The 13,355-nt window shown below is 43.5% G+C and overlaps 1 pseudogene; it reads right to left on the bottom strand.

Moving 5' to 3' along the window:
• Window positions 1-612: 612 nt before the first annotated feature.
• Window positions 613-13,355, bottom strand: part of LOC100354382 (T-complex protein 11-like X-linked protein 2 pseudogene) — a 28,841-nt pseudogene continuing 16,098 nt past the window's right edge.

The raw sequence follows: 13,355 nt of genomic DNA, 5'->3' as shown, positions 1-13,355 counted from the left end.
TCAAAATACAGGGGCTCCTTTATCTCCTTCCTGATTCTCTGTTGCCTTCTAGAGCAATCTTGGTCATACTATTTACTATTGCAGGACTGTGGAGTTTTGCAGAGCTGACACAGGCTGTTGGGAGTGTGTGTGTGTGTGTGTTTGCAGTGGTTGGGTCATGGGTTGTAGCAGAGGAAGGGCAATGATCATAGCTCTTGGCTCTGCCTCCATTTTAACCAGGGCAGTATCACTTTAAATCATCATATACATTGATGTTTCAGAAAAAATTTTTTCTTAATAGGGCCAGCATTTTGGTGCAGTGGGTTAAGCCACTGCCTGCAATACCAGCATCCCATACCAGAGCACTGGTTTGAGTCCAGGATGCTCTGTTTTCAATCCAGCTCCCTGCAAAAGTGCCTGGGAAGGCAGCAGAAGATGGCTCAAGTACTTAGGCCCCTGATACTCACGTGGGAGATCTGTATGGAGTTCCAGGCTCCTTGTTTTAGCCTGTCCCAGCCCTGCCATTATAGTTCTTTGGGAAGTGAACCAGCAGATGGGAGATTTCTCTCTCTCTCTCTCCTTCTATTTCCAGCTCAGAAGTTTATTAATGAAGGGGATTGAATCAGTGGATGTTTACATTCTTGATCTCTGCAGCCCTGCATTCTGGCTGTAGTGGTAAGAAGGAAGCCTGTTTTGGTGGCCACAGGTGATGTTATGCCAGGAACATGATGGGTCCTCTTTCTTAGGTCCTTGTTGCCATGACTGAGCTTTAGTACTGTCAGATGGGCTCCTTTTCTGTTTCTTGTGCCTAGCCGGAGGGATGACATTTTTTAAAATTTCAGTTTAGTATGGGATAAACACTTGATGGTTGAGATGCTTCAGATTTACAAACTTCCAGCCCAAATTTGTGAATTTCCCTTTGATGAAAATAAAGCCTCCAGGGAAGTCTAGCAAATACTCTTGCACGCCACAAACCAAGCAGCATTTGATAAACAAATGGATCCACTGATCAATGATGCTACAAATGCAGTTCTCCTTCTTGTCATGTTTCTGAAGTTGTGATATCAGAGGTGACCCCCTAAAATCTATATGAAAATGTGGCCCCTTAAAGTTCCCCAGAAGTGGCATCTGGGATGCCACATATGTTACCGGAATTTGGGGTGCCATATGATATCACCAATGCTTATTAATAAATATCAATATTAATAAGCCTGAGAGGGTTCTTCCCTAATATTTAGAGAAGAATTCTAAATACCGGCATCAATAAATGAGGCAGCATAGTGCATTTTAGGCTTTTATTCAGTGAAAGAAATCATAGAGAGTGAGAGCTTTATCTAAGAGAGAGAGGTAAATCTGGATTCATACCAAGTACCAAGAACCAGCCACATGGAGGAACATCTAGGCCAGGAAGCCTAGGGCAGGTGGCCCAAAGGCCACATGCCCTGGAAGCTCTGGGCTACAGCCAGCCACTCCTGGCAAGAGGCCAAGGAAAGGAAGAGAAGGGCAGACAGACCGTGTCCCAGGCTTTTAACCCACTTCCAAAGGGGAGTGGTTAATTAACTTGATTGGCTGGTGGGCACCCAGGAGTGGCCAGGTAGGGGCATGAGGTCACACAGGGGCATGGCGAAGGTATCAGGTAGGGCTTGAGGTCACACAGGGGTGTGGTGAAGGCGTGGTCTTCCAGCTCATAAACCTAATCAATTTTAACCTGTTTATGCCTGCCTACTTCAGTTGAACTACAAGTGATTTCTTATTTTTGCTGCTCAAAGCAGTGAGACCCATGTCCATGAGACCTTGATGGATTTCCTGAGACACTTGTTCACTTACACTCAGAATAGCCTGTTCAAATCTGGAGTTAAATTCCTCTGCCAGGTCCTTGGATTATGTATTTCAGTTTATCTACAAATTCAGGTGACCTAAATAAAACACTATCAGAGAAAGTTCTTTTCACTAGCAAGACTGAAGCCAAGATGGTTAACTGACACACTGTCAATTCCATCACCTGGAGCCGGATTCTGTCCATTAGAGTCTCAGGTAATCCCTCCTTTCCAGAATCCCAGTAAAGCAGGATCAGATAGCTGTGGTATAACATCAGTGTGAGACTGGGACTTTCTGAACTGTTAACTTCTTGACTTTTTGAGGTGAATAGGCCATGCTTGAGCAGGAGCTTGGAGATTCAGAAGAACCTGGAGGTCGTGTAGTGAGGTCTGCAACCTGTGGCTAGTCATTTTGTGCCGAAAATACGGAGATGGGACTGCCTGTCAAGGAGGTCCTGGAATTTAGCTTCTTTGTACTGGACAGAATGTTCCTGCAGGTAAGGTCAAAGGTTCTGGATAGCATAGTTCACCATATCAATTTTCATGAGGCCCAGAATGTGGAAAATACCCCTCAGAATTTCTACTGGCTCTCTTATGCTCCCCAGTCTCTGCATTGATACATCTTCAGTTGATGCAGATAACAGGATCATCAAAGTGAGAATGCAGGGATGTCTAAGGCCTCATGCTCTGCTTTCTGCTTGAGGAAATAGATGTCCAGAACTTCTTCAATGAAGGATGATTCTGGCTTGGTAATAGCAGTGATAAGCAGGGCATCCTTAACTTCCCTTAGTAGTTCAGAGCACATGAAAGTTGGGCAGAATACTTGATAGCTGCACTTTCAGATGGTTCTACAAAGCATTTGTACATTGTCTCCACAAATCTGCCTGCCACACTATTTGGAGGTAAAATTCTCTCTTCCATTTAGAAATCTTGATTGATCATGATTTTGTGAGCAATGCTCATCTTGGAAACTTCATTAATTGTCCTATCAGCTCTGTGACGGAAAGTGTTCCAAATCAGCTCTCTGGAGGCTGGTCATGTGTAGAGCTGCTCTTGTTTTCCTGCACCTGTACTGGCGTTTTAGGGTTAGGGGCCCTACTCCCTGCTTCACTGCAGTCATTCTGGAGCACAGCTTCTTCTGCAATTTTTGGCATGTTAATGTTATCAATTTTTTGTCCCCTTGCAGCTAGCACAGGCTTCTAGGCAATTCTCAGCTCCTCCTTGCAGATTGGGAAAGTGCACGGGCATGGCTACATTCAGTAACCATCTCCAAAGTACAGGAGGTGCTCAGTGCCTTGGCTGCATTGTATTCCTGGAGCCAGCACAAGCTGCAAGAACTGCTGGCTTTTGTTTGGCTTCCTAAAGGTCAGAATATTTCTCTCCCTTTCTCTCTCTCTCTCTCTCTCTCTCTCTCTCTCTCTCTTTCATTTCCATAAAAGATGCACAAACCAACAAATGAAAAACAAAAACAACCATAAAAGTAAACAACTTCCATTTCTTTGAAGACAGGATGTGTTGATTAAATAATCTAGCAGTATAATTTGGTAATCATGTGATAACTTGGTATTATCATGGGTTCAAAATGCATTTAGCACTTTTTGGGGAAGATCTATTGATATATTTATTTGAAAGGCAGACAGACACAGAGAAACACACAATATAAGGGGGAGAGGCAGAGAAAGAGAGAGAGAGAGAGAGAAAGAGAGAGAGAGATGTAGATGGGTTTTCCACCTGCTATTTCACTTGCCAAATGGCCACAATAACCAGAGCTAGGCCAGACCAAAGGCAGCAGCCTGGAACTCCATCTGGTTCTCCCACATGGATGGCCCCTGTTGCCTTCCCAGGTAGATTAGTAGGAAGTTGAATCAAAAGCAGACCAACAAATATTGAAATTGGCACTAGGGTATGGGATGCTGGTGTCACAAGCAGAGGTTTAACCTGATGTATCACAATGCTGAGCCCCATTGAACACTTTCCAGGTGTTGGGAAACCATCTAGTACAGAGAATTTAACTTAGCAATGAGGATAAATAACACAGCATTATAAAATCACAAGTGTCACTTTACCTAGATTGTGCACTTATCTTTCCTATCGGAGTTGAGTGTGTTTCAGAGTAGTAAAGTCCAATAGAACTATAATGTGAGCCAGGGATGGAGGTTTATATCTTCTGGTAGCCACATTATAAAAGTAAAACTAAATGGGCAGACATAATGGTAAAAACTGTAATATTTTAGTTAACCTAGTATATCAAAACATTTTCATTTTACAATATAACCAACATAAAATTACAATGCTTCACTTTTAAATTTCAATTACATAAACTGATGTAAAATTAAATATTCAATCCCCCATTTATATTAGCTACACTTCAAGAGCTCTGCTCATGTGTCTAGTGAAGGCTACTTTAAATTTTAGAACACTTTTGATACATTTAAAATCTCTACAAAGGCTGGTTGGCAATCCATTAAAAGAGCTTAAAGCTAAATCTCATTAATTTGGGATCCAATAGTTAGGAATTTATGATAATTTTATCAGAGTTCAACTGAAGCTTCCAATCTGATCTCTTTATGAAGAAAGGTTTTACTTGGCGCATTCACCATATAAATCAGATCATAGGAGGCATATTTAATCCACTTAAAGTATTAAGTGTTTTCTGGGACTTTAGCACAACATATGAATGCAAAAATATTGTGCTATGTGCAGCAGAATGTCCTATATTCATTAAAGACAGCTATCAGGGTGAATTTTCCTTTGGGACTTTTTTTTTAGCAGTTAGTTACCAGTACACTATTTTGAAAGATTTTTCTATGTCATATATTTATTCTAAAGTTATCTAAATATTTAATTCATTAATTTTTTAGATTTTTTTTACCCAAATTAAGTAAAAATTTGCTGATATGTCTGTGTTAAACATAAATGTGAAACTGAGAGTTTTATTTCAAAATTATAATAATGCCTTTCTCACAGAGCAATAAAGTTAAAATGAGATGTCTCTTCATAAACTGTAAAATGTTTCATATATGTTGTTTATTCATTTAGTATTTATTGAATGGCTTTTATAAGACAGGCTTTGTGCTACATGATAGACATAATTGTGAAGCAGATGGGCAGACATGATCCCTGCCCTTATGTAGCTTATAAGCTGGTGATACATACAAGCAAATAAGCAACCAATTAAAGTAAAATTCAGTAAGGGGCATGCTAGGGGAAGCACCACATGCTAAGAAAACTTACAGGAAAGGAATATAATCCAGATTAGTTGGTGGAGAAGGTCAGGGAAGCTTTTGTGGAAGAAATGGCATGAAGGATGAAACCTGTAAGTCAATTTGGAGTTATCCAAGTGAAGGACTGAACTGAGTGGGAAGAGTATTCCAGAGAGAGGAAACAGAATGTGCAAAATCCAAGAGGTGAAGAGGAGAACATGAAGGAGTCTGGGACAAGAGCAGTTGTGTGCAATTGAAATAGAATCCAACCAGAAGAGGGAACTATGATGGAGATAATGAGGTCAGTAAGAACCAGATCACAAAGGACCTAAAAGAGTTGGGCTTTATCCTAAGGACTATGAGTGATCATTGAAATATTTTATGCCTGGCAGTGAGTGACATGATCTGGCTATTTTGGAAGGATCACTTGGTAAAGAAGGGAATATGGGAGGTTGAGAATGGAAGCCATGAGCTCAGTAATGCCTTGACTGAGTACACTGGGGGCTGAAACTAAGGTAGTGGTGTGAGGGGGCAAAATTTGATATGTGCTTAGGGGATAGAAACACCAATCCTTAGTGATGGATGGGATGTGGGGAGGGGAGAGGAAGCAGGAGTGATATAGCAACTGGGTGAACGGTGGTACCTATTATTCACTTAAAATACAGAAAACTGCAGGTGGAGCTGCTTGGGAGGAGTGGGTGTGTGTGAGAACATGAGGTCAGTTGTGGTCGCTAAAAGGGGATTGTCCCGCAGTCAGTGGAATTTGTGTATCTCCTGAACCTGCTGAGCCACACTGACTTTGGAATTTAAAAGAAAATGTTCCCTAACCTATCTCACATGCTTTGGGAGCCCCATATACTTCCTGAAGATTCCAGATTCTTGAGGGGGTGATTAATGTTTTCTCATATTCCCTCTAGACCTCAATTATGGCCTCTCTGAATTAGTTCAGTTGATGGATCATCTCCCTGTTCTGGTTCTGTGCCACATAATCCCAGCTGTTTAACTAAGCTCTTTTCCCTTCATTTTCACAAAAACCCAATAACACAAGCCTATTGCGTACATGGGAGGCTTGACTCATGATTTGTGCAGATGAAAGCAGTTTGGGTGGCAGCAGCACAGTACAATTTATAAGCGAATAACTATATCCTTATTCTTTCTTTCTTTATTTTTTATTTAGTAAATATGAATTTTCAAAGTACAGTTAATGGATTACAATGGCTTCCCCCCTATAATTTCCCTCCCACTCACACCCCTCCCATCTCTCGCTCCCTCTCCCATTCCATTCACATCAAGATTCATTTTCAATTATCTTTATATACACAAGATCAATTCAGTATATATTAAGTAAAGATTTCATCAGTTTGCACCCACACAGAAACACAAAGTGTAAAATACTGTTTCAGTACTAGTTATAGCATTACTTCACACTGGACAACACATTAAGGACAGATCCCACATGAGAAGTAAGTACACAGTGACTCCTGTTGTTGACTTAACAATTTGACACTCTTGTTTATGGTGTCAGTAATCTCCCTAGGCTCTAGTCATGAATTGCCAAGGCTATGGAAGCCTTTTGAGTTCACCGACTTCGATCTTATTCCGACAGGGTCATATTCAAAGTGGAAGTTCTCTCCTCCCTTCAGAGAAAGGTACCTCCTTCTTTGATGACCCCGTTCTTTCCACTGAGATCTCACTCGCAGAGATCTTCCATTTAGGTCTTCCTTTTTTTTTCCAGGGTGTCTTGGCTTTCCATGCCTAAAATACTCTCATGGGCTCTTCAGCCAAATCCGAATGCCTTAAGGGCTGATTCTGAGGCTAGAGTGCTATTTAGGACATCTGCCATTCTATGAGTCTACTGTGTATCCTGCTTCCCATGATGGATCGTTCTCTCCATTTTTGATTCTATCAGCTAGTATTAGCAGACACTAGACTTGTTTGTGTGATCCCTTTGACTCTTAGACCTATCAGTGTGATCAATTGTGAACTGAAATTGATCACTTGGACTAGTGAGATGGCATTGGTACATGCCACCTTCATGGGATTGTTTTGGGATCCCCTGGCATGATTCTAACTCCACCATTTGGGGCAAGTCCTATTGAGCATGTCCCAAATTGTACATGTCCTCCCTCTGGTATTCCCACTCATATTTAACAGGGATCACTTTTCAGTTAAAATTTAAACACCTAAGAACAATTGTGTGTTAATCACAGAATTCAACCAGTAGTACTAGAACAAAACAACGAGAAAATGCTAAAATGGATAAAGTATTACATTGTACATCAACAGTCAGGACAAGAGCTGATAAACTCACTGTTTCTCATAGTGTCCATTTCACTTCAACAGGTTTCCCCTTTGGTGCTCAGTTAGTTGTCACCAATCAGGGAGAACATATGATATTTGTCCCTTTGGGACTGTATTAATTCGCTCAGCATAATGTTTTCCAGATTCCTCCATCTTGTTGCAAATGACCGGATTTCATTGTTTTTGACTGCTGTATAGTATTCTATAGAGTACATGTCCCATAATTTCTTTATCCGGTCTACTGTTGATGGACATTTGGGTTGCTTCCAGGTCTTAGCTATTGTGAATTGAGCTACAATAAACATTAAGGTGCAGACAGCTTGTTTGTTTGCCAATTTCATTTCGTTTGGGTAAATTCCAAGGAGTGAGATGGCTGGATTGAATGGTAGGGTTAAATTCAGGTTTCTGAGGAATCTCCAGACTGACTTCCATAGTGGCTTAACCAGTTTGCATTCCCACCAACAGTGGGTTAGTGTCCCTTTTTCCCCACATCCGCTCCAGCATCTATCTGTTGCATTGTTTGCAAATATTTTTTCCCATTCTGTTAGTTGCCTCTTCACTTTCCTGTTTCTTTTGAAGTACAGAAACTTCTCAATTTGATGCAATCCTAAATGTCAATTTTGGCTTTGACTGCTTGTGCTTCCAGGGTCTTTTCCAAGAAGTCTTTGCCAGAATCTATATCTTGCATTTCACCTCACCCCGGTTAGAATGGCTCACATACAGAAATCTACCAACAACAGATGCTGGCGAGGATGTGGGGAAAAAGGGACACTAACCCACTGTTGGTGGGAATGCAAACTGGTTAAGCCACTATGGAAGTCAGTCTGGAGATTCCTCAGAAACCTGAATATAACCCTACCATTTGACCCAGCCATCCCACTCCTTGGAATTTACCCAAAGGAGTTTAAATTGGCAAAGAAAAAGCAGTCTGCACCCTAATGTTTATTGCAGCACAATTCACAATAGCTAAGACCTGGAACCAACCTAAATGCCCATCAACGGTAGACTGGATAAAGAAATTATGGGATATGTACTCTTTAGAATACTATACCGCAGTAAGAAACAACGAAATCCAGTCATTTGCAACAAAATGGAGGAATCTGGAACACATCATGCTGAGTGAAGTAAGCCAGTCCCAAAGGGACAAATACCATATGTTCTCCCTGATCGGTGACAACTGACTGAACACCAAAAAGGAAACCTCCTGAAGTGAAATGGACACTATGAGAAATGGTGACTTGATCAGCATAGCCCTGACTGCTAATGGACAACTTAATACATTATCCTTCATAGTATTTTTTTTTGTCTGTTCTACTTAATATGACTGGTTTAATTCTGTAATTATCACACAGTTATTCTTAAGTGTTGAAAATTAACTGAAATGTGATCCCTGTTAAACATAAGAGTGGGAATAAGAGAGGGAAGAGATGTATAATTTGGGGCATGCTCGGGCTGACTTGCCCCAATTGGTAGAGTTGGAAACATACCAGGGGATTCCAATTCAATCCCATCAAGGTGGCATGTGCCAATGCCATCTCACCAGTCCAAGTGATCAATTTCAGTTCACAATTGATCATAATGAAAGGACTAAGAGTCAAAGGGAGCACATAAACAAGTCTAGTATCTGCTAACACTAACCGATAGAATAAATAAAGGGGAGAGTGATCCAACATGGGAAGTGAGATACTCAGCAGACTCATAGAATGGCGGATGTCCTAAATAGCACTCTGGCCTCAGAATCAGCCCTAAAGGCACTCGGATCTGGCTGAAAAGCCCATGAGAGTATTTCAGGCATGGAAAGCCAAGACACTCGGGCAAAAAGATCTCTGTGAGTGAGATCCCAGTGGAAAGAACAGGTCTTCAAAGAGGGAGGTGCCATTCTCTGAAGGGAGGAGAGAACCTCCATTTTGACTATGACCGTGTCTAAACAAGATAAGAGTCGGAGAACTCAAGGGGCTTCCATAGCCTTGGAAACTCATGACTGGTGCATAGGGAGATTACTGATGCCATAAACAGGAGTGTCAATTTGTAAAGTCAACAACAGGAGTCACTGTGCACTTACTCCTCATGTAGGATCTCTGTCCTTAATGTGCTGTACACTGAGGCGTAATGCTATAGCGAGTACTCAAACAGTATATTTCACTTTGTGTTTCTATGGGGGTGCAAACGATTGAAATCTTTACTTAATGTACACTAAACTGATCCTCTGTAAAAAAAAAAAAAAGAAATTATCAATTCCCAACTTGACTCTCACTGGGATTAAACATGACAATAGGTCTGATCTGATTTCATCATCATTTAAAAAAAATCATCTATTATTTTTCACTTTATGTTTCTGTGTGGGAGCAAACTGTTGAAATCCTTACTTAAGGTATACTAAGCTGATCTTCTGTATATTAAGATAATCGAAAATGAATCTTGGTGTGAATGGAAGGGGAGAGGGAGTGGGAAAGGGGAGGTGTGGGGAGCAACCCGGACTGGATGGAGTTACTGGAATTAAGACTTATTCTATGCATCTGCTCTCCCACAATATGGCGCTGGGAGAGAAGAAAACAGCTTCTACACAGCTGCCTCCAGTTCAGCCAATAATCTGTAGGACTTGCTCCTGATTGGAGAGCAGCGTGCTCGGCATGTGGGCAGCTGAGTTAGGATTGGCGGAGGAGGACTATAAAGGAGGAGAGAGACGGCATGCACCAGGAACATCTAAGGGGAACATCTAGCTGAAGGAACACCTGTGCAGCCCCCGAGAAGAGCCGGCCGGCAGTGTGCCGCTCCCCTGCGGAAGTGGGGAATGTGGCCAGGGGGAACTGCCCTTCCACGGAGGTGGAAGGGTCGGTAGCCAACCCGGGAAGAACCAGCAGCAAACCCGGGGAGGGCCGAGCAGACAAAAGAACAGCGCAGGGTCCTGTGTCGTTCCTCCACGAAGACGGGGAGTGACATAATGGTGCCGTGACTCGGATATGAAGCCTAGGCAGGGTTTAGTGTCGTTCCTCCATGAAGAGGGGGAGCGACATAATGGTGCCGTGACTCGGATATGAAGCCTAGGCAGGGTTTAGTGTCGTTCCCCCATGAAGACGGGGAGCGACATAATGGGGCCGTGACTCGGATAGGAAACTTAGGAGGGAAGAAACGGGAAGAAGTGGAAAATACCGGAGAGAGAGACTAGCAAAGAGCCTAGGGAAAAGCCGGATAGAAAAGGTGCCGGAAGAAGCTATCGAAAGCCTAGGCATAGACTCGGATACGGACTGTGGGAAAGAAGTTAGGATTTAAAGTGAAAGCAAGAAGAAACTTAGACTCAGATACGGACTGCAGGTTGAAAGTGAAAGTGAAACCTATAAGAAACTTAGACTTGGATACGGACTGTGGGGAGAGGCCAGGAGAAATGAGGGAGGAATATTGTTGGAAGAAAACTTAGGGAAATATACCGGGTAGAGAAAAATGTTAGGGAGGATGAAGCCGCGAGTGCAGGCCGAGGCGGAGACATAAGCCACCTTGGAATTCTTCAAGTCACCCCGGGGAGCAAGAGGCGAAGATCTGGAACCAGAGGCAGAGACGTGGGCCGCCAGGTTGAAATTCGCCAGGTTAGTCCGGGGAACTTGGACTGAATGCCGGTGGTGGCGGAAACATTCGCGGAAGCTGCCGCGTGCAGAGAGAGCACGGGGCGTGAATAGATAGGGAACGCGGGGCTGGCGCGAGGCCGTGGTGTGGGCGCGAAGTGCGTGGAGACTGCAGAGCGTGCGCGCAGAGCCGGGAACCCGCCGGCGGGGTGAGGCATCGGGAAGCCACGCAGAGCCGTGAAGCTGCCGCGGGGCGAGGTGCCGAGAAGCAGCCTCGGGGCGGGTGCCACCGGGAAGCCGCAGGGATAAGAGAAACAGAAGTTTAGAAGTAAAATGAGAGAAATACGAATGCTGGAAGATAGAAGTAAAATGGGAGAAATAGGAATGCCCGGAGATAGAGAAATAGAGAAATAGAAAGGCCTCCCCACAACATGGCAATGAGAGAGCTTGGATTCGGTCTGCCTGATTAGTGAGGCGATGAGCACCTGCGGGCGGCTAGCAACTTACGCGCCGCAGGTCACCGAAGACAGGCACGAATTAACATCAATAAGGCCTCCCCACAATACCGCAATGAGAGAGCTTGGATTCGGTCTGCCTGATTAGTAAGGCGGTAAGCACCAGCAGGCAGCTCGACCAGAGTATGAGCTGCAGGTCACCGAAGATAGGCACGAACCAACACTAATAAGTCTCCCCCACAATACGGCAATGAGAAGGCTTGGATTCGGTTTGCCTGATTGTTAGGGCTTGTAAGCCCCTGCAGGCAGAGCAGAGCATGCGCTGCGGGGCACCGAGCACAGGCACGCATCAGCGCCTAAAAACCTCCTCACAACATGGCGAAGAGAGGACCCGGATTCGGTTTGCCTGATTGATAGGACTTGTAAGAACCTGTGGCAACTCTAGCAAGTAGAGCAGAGTGTGTGCCGCGGGACACCGAAGACAGGCGCGTATCAACGCCAAAAATAAAAAGAAAGGGGGATCTGTGGGGAGCAACCCGGACTGGACGGAGTTACTGGAATTAAGACTTATTCTATGCATCTGCTCTCCCACAATATGGCGCTGGGAGAGAAGAAAACAGCTTCTACACAGCTGCCTCCAGTTCAGCCAATAATCTGTAGGACTTGCTCCTGATTGGAGAGCAGCGTGCTCGGCGTGTGGGCAGCTGAGTTAGGATTGGCGGAGGAGGACTATAAAGGAGGAGAGAGACGGCATGCACCAGGAACATCTAAGAGGAACATCTAAGGGGAACATCTAAGGGGAACACCTGTGCAGCCCCCGAGAGAGCCGGCCGGCGGTGTGCCGCTCCCCTGCGGAAGTGGGGAATGTGGCCAGGGGGAACTGCCCTTCCACGGAGGTGGAAGGGATAGTAGCCAACCCGGGAAGAACCAGCAGCAAACCCGGGGAGGGCTGAGCAGACGAAAGTACAGCGCAGGGTCCTGTGTCGTTACTCCACGAAGAGGGGGAGCGACAGGGAGGGTTGTGGGTGGGAGGGTTGGTATGGGGGGGGAAGCCATTGTAACCCATGAGTCGTACTTTGGAAATTTTTATTCATTAAATAAAAGATAAAAAAAAATCTATATCTTGCAGAGTTTCTCCAATGCTCTCTAATAACTTGATGGTGTCGGGTCGTAGATTTAAGTCTTTAATCCATGCTGAGTGAATTTTTGTGTAAGGTGAAAGGTAGGGGTCTTGCTTCATGGTTCTGCACGTGGAAATCCAATTTTCCCAGCACCATTTATTGAATAGACTCTCCTTACTCCAGGGATTGTTTTTGGAGCCTTGATCAAATGTAAGTTGGCTGTAGATGTTTGGATTGATTTCTGGTGTTTCTATTCTGTTCCATTGGTCTATCCATCTGTTTCTGTACCAGTACCATGTTGTTTTCATAACAACTGCCCTGTAGCAGTCCTGAAATCTGGTATTGTGATGCCTCCGGCTTTGTTTTTGTTGTACAAGATTGCTTTAGCTATTCGAGGTCTCCTGTGTCTCCATATGAATTTCGGCATCATTTTTTCCAGGTCTGAGAAGAATGTCTTTGGTATTTTGATTGGTATTGCATTGAATCTGTAAATTGCTTTTGAGAGAATGGACATTTTGATGATGTTGATTCTTCCAATCCATGAGCATGGAAGATTTTTCCATTTTTTGGTATCCTCTTCTATTTCTTTCTTTAAGGTTTTGTAATTTTCATTGTAGAGATCCTTAACGTCCTTGGTTGAGTTTATTCCAAGGTATTTGATTGTTTTTGTAGCTATTTTTTATGGATTTATCTTAGAAATTCTTCCTCAGCCATGGCATTGCCTGTGTATACAAAGGCTGTTGATTTTTGTGCATTGATTTTATACCCTGCTACTTTGCCAAACTCTTCTATGAGTTCCTATAGTCTCTTAGTAGAGTTCTTTGGATCTCCTAAATGAAGAATCATATCATCTTCAAAGAGGGATAGTTTGAGTTCTTCCTTCCCAATTTGTATCCCTTTAATTTCTTTTTCTTGCCTAATA

Source organism: Oryctolagus cuniculus, chromosome X (genome assembly GCF_051225735.1).
Source record: "Oryctolagus cuniculus isolate XC-2025 breed Fujian yellow rabbit chromosome X, ASM5122573v1, whole genome shotgun sequence".
Taxonomy (NCBI): domain Eukaryota; kingdom Metazoa; phylum Chordata; class Mammalia; order Lagomorpha; family Leporidae; genus Oryctolagus; species Oryctolagus cuniculus.
The sequence above is the reverse complement of the archived record's forward strand: the minus strand, read 5'-3'. Positions and strand labels throughout refer to the sequence as shown.